Below are 3,142 nucleotides of genomic sequence, written 5' to 3' on the forward strand. Positions count from 1 at the left end.
CAACAACAACAAAAGGCTGTCACTAAATGCACAGATGTTGTTGTTAGCAGAGACCTTTGGTCAGGAAAATGTAGAGGCCAATGAAAGCAAATCAATGATCTATCTGTCTACCTATCAGTCAGAATGAATAGTCATTGTCTATTGTGCATCGTAGAGGGAGGGAGAGAGAAATTCAGAGAAAAAGAAAGAGGGAGGAATGAAAGGGGAAAGTAGGGACAGAGGTAAAAAGAGGGTAGATGATAGAGAGAGAAGGAAGATGAAGGAAGAAGAAGGAGGAAGAAGGAGAGAGGAGCCTGAGGGGAGAAGAGAAAGGGAGACAATCCCATGCCCTCTTCATGTTCCAGAGTATCCAGGGTAGTGCATATTGTTAGTGTGCTTGTTTCTAATATTTGAGTTAGCATACTGGAGTAACAGTATCATACTTACATATTTATTAGTCACGGGTTTAGAGCAAATACATTTATTATATACTGCAAGCTTGAAATCCATATTCAAAAGAAGTTGTTTGTTTGCTTTCATATTTGGGTCTTCTATAAGCCATCGCACCCATCTATGTGTCAACTGCTTCTAGATAATGGCATAGACTAGAGACCTTACTTCTTCCACTTGGAAGTATGTTTCTTCATCAGAGGCAACGGTGTACTGAGAGCAGAGTCAGTGGAGGTCAACTGGATCATGATCAGACTTCATGATCCACTCTCGAATGTCTTGCTTTCTAACGCACTGGACTGCAAGGTTAGCAGTTCAAGCTCATCAGCCGCTTCCTGGAAATCTTATACAGGGTTGCTATGGGTCAGAACTGGCTCGGTGACACTTAACAACAACAGCAGTGACTGTAGCAGAGCCCTGGTGTGGCATTGTAGGATAAATACTGGACAGCTAACCTCAAAGTCAGCAGTTCTGTTCTTCTCAGAAACACTGTACTGGGTTGCTATGAGTTGGAACTAACACCATGGCATGCGACAACAACAGTGATTTAAAATATTATTTTTCAAAATGTGGTCTGTAGCAGCATTAATATCACCCTAGAACTAGTTAGAAATGCAAGTTCTCAGGCCACATTCCAGACCTACTCCAAGTGTGTTGTTGTTGTTAAGTGCCATCGAGTCGGTTCCAACCCACAGTGACCCTGTATAGGGTTTTCGAGGAGCAGCTGGTAAGCCTGAACCACTGATTTTGCAGTTCAAACGTACTTTGCGATCTAGAGCATTAACCCACGGCGCGATACCAGGACTCCCATTTTAACAAGTTTCCCAAGTAATTCCAATGTTCACTAAAACTTGAGAAACAGATATTGGACTTTAGCTTAAAGAGAAATGCTTCCAGCAGAGGGCACACTAATAGTTTCAATGAATTGAAAGATAAAGACTACTGCGCTGTCACTGTACAAATTTAGGAGTCCGGGTGTGGCGCTGTGGGTTAATGGGCTGGACTGCGAAATAGGTTTGAATCGCAAAGTCAGCGGCTCAAGCTCGCCAGCCACTCCTCGGAAACCATATAGAGGGTCACTATGGGTCCGAATTTATAAAATTAATTAATTAATTAACATGTACTAAAAAAATAGATCACACAACAGTATATATATAGTTGTTGTTATGTGCCGTAGAGTCAGTTCCAACTCATAGCGACCCTGTACGGAGTTTTCGAGGCTGTAAATCTTTACAGGAGCAGAAAGCCTTATTTTTCGTAGAAAAATATTAAAAGCACCATGGACTGCCAGAGAATAAACAAATCTGTGTTGGAAGAAGTACAGTCAGAATTCTCCTTAGAAGCCAGGATGGAGAGACTTTGTCTCTTATATTTCAGACATGTTATCAGGAGGGGCCAGTCCCTGGAGAAGGACATTATTCTTGGTAAAACAGAAAGTTAGAGAAAAAGAGGAAGACCTCCTAATGAGCTGGATTGACACATTAGTAGCAGCAATGGGCTCAAGTGTAGCAACAATTGTGAGGTTGGCACAGGATTGGGCAGTGTTTCGTTCTGTTGTGTGTAAGGTCGCTATGAGTTGTAACCAACTTGACGGCACTTAACAACAACAACAGCAACAGTATAATGAAAGGTATAGTGAATCATATTTGGGAAGTGTCAATATCTAAATTATAAAAATCATTCCCAAGTTAGTTCATCAATCAGTACAATTCTAATAAATATCCAAAAATGTTTGTGTGTGTGTATGCATTCACACATTTATCAGGCAGCTTCTAAACTCAGAGGAAAATAATAATTGCTTAGAATAGTCCAAATTATTTTGAAACAGAGGACTGAAGGAGAACATACATCCCTAACGTCAAGATTTTTCATAAATTAAAATAATTAAAACCAGAAGGCACAGATTAAAAAAAAAAAAAAAAGAGGGGGCACACAGGAACAGATTCATAGGAGCTTGGTATTTGATAGAAGAAATGTTTAATGTTTAGGGATAAGGATGAAATATTCAATAAACAAAAAGATCCATGGTTGCAAAATGGTTAAGTACTCATCTGCTAGTAGAAAGGTTGGTGGTTTGCATTTGCCAGCTGCTCCATGAATGAAAGATGTGGTGTCTATTTCTGCAAAGACTTCCAGCCTTGAAAACCCAATGGGACAGTTCTACTTTGTCCTGTGGGATTGCTATGAGTTGGAATGCACTAAATGGAATTGAGCTTATCCACTAAACAGTGTTGGACAACTGGCTAGTCAAATGGTGAAAGATAAAATTAGGTCCCTATCTCATAGAAATTAAATTACTGTTTAATGAAATTATCGAACTATGAAGGTCAATCTTTAAAGTTTTTAGAAAAAATGTATGCTTATCTCTTTATGGTATCGGTAGCAAAAGATTTCTTAAACAAGATATGAAAATATTGATGCATGGTATCACATTGAATAAAAAGTCAGCCATTTAGTCTTTTCCTCTGTAAGATATGTCAGATAAAAGATATTAAGAAAGATAATAGAAGTCCTTTCCCCATTATGGGTAATCACATTTTCTTAAGTTATATTGTGCATCTATTAAAGCTGTAGTTAGGAGAACAAACAAGATGGTGGATCGGGTGGAAGTGCAGTAAGGAGCTCTGCCAGCAACAACACAGAATACAGGACCAAGCAGGCTCAGAGGATGGTCCCAGAACTCAGAACCACATATAAAGGAATATTTAGAAGG

The sequence above is a fragment of the Chrysochloris asiatica genome, unplaced genomic scaffold (genome assembly GCF_000296735.1).
Source record: "Chrysochloris asiatica unplaced genomic scaffold, ChrAsi1.0 scaffold00043, whole genome shotgun sequence".
Lineage (NCBI taxonomy): Eukaryota > Metazoa > Chordata > Mammalia > Afrosoricida > Chrysochloridae > Chrysochloris > Chrysochloris asiatica.